Below are 1,026 nucleotides of genomic sequence, written 5' to 3'. Positions count from 1 at the left end.
CAGTAATTTTAAAATTCTGTATTCTTAACCTGACATTTTACTTAAATGCTGTCATTTTCTTTTCTCATCCAAATCACTTTATTTTTGCATTTCAATTTTTTTTAAAAAAATGTTTTTTTAAAAAATTCAAACCTTATTAAAAAGTATACAAGGAGTCTACCTATTCCTTGCCCCATCCCAGATTTCTCTCTTGAAGGTGAATGCTAAAGTTTCTTGGGTGTATCATTCCAGAAAAAAACATACATAAGTCGTCATGTAAGTATATGTTTTTAAAAATGCTACAGAAGTGAGGTTCCATTTTAGGTGTGCACTGCCCTTGATCTATGCCATTCAGTACTTCTTAGAAATTGCTATCACGGCACTTGCAGCTCCACTTCATTCTTTTTAAGGCTTTTTAAAGTCTCCATTGCTTGGACGTACCATAATTTAAACAACCGGTTCCCTGTCGTTGGTCATCTAGGTTTTCAGTTTTTTCTGTTGTAAGCAATACTGCAACATATGTTTTTGTGCCCATATCTTAGTGAACGTATCCATAGGGTGTATTTTTAGCAGTGGAACTGCTGGACAAAGGGTATGTGTATCTTAAATTCGGCTGACACTACTGAACTTTTCTCCAGGAAGTTTGCCCCAATTTATATTTGCACTAATATAGTACGAGAATGCTTATTTCTTCACAATAAAGAAAACCCCTGATACGATTGGCTGTAAACATTAAAAGGTTATCTCAGTGTGGTGTTGGTGCAGGGATCGTCAAATTGCTGCTAAGCAGGCCCACACACTCGTGAGATGGTGATTTATGACAGTGCCGCCATTGCCGTTCAGTGGAGGAAGAGGGAATTTATGTATTTTTTTAATAAATGGTGCTCGGACAGCTGGTTATACTAACGGAAAGAAATAAAATTGGACTCTTGACTCACATGATGTACAAAAATCAATTCCTAGGTGAATTAAAGACCTAAATGCTAAGAACAGAGAACTATAAAACTTAATAGGGCAGTATAGGAGAATGTCTCTGACATGGGAGGA

This window comes from Trichechus manatus, unplaced genomic scaffold (genome assembly GCF_000243295.1).
Source record: "Trichechus manatus latirostris isolate Lorelei unplaced genomic scaffold, TriManLat1.0 scaffold00026, whole genome shotgun sequence".
Classification (NCBI taxonomy): domain Eukaryota; kingdom Metazoa; phylum Chordata; class Mammalia; order Sirenia; family Trichechidae; genus Trichechus; species Trichechus manatus.
This window is presented reverse-complemented; position numbering follows the sequence as displayed.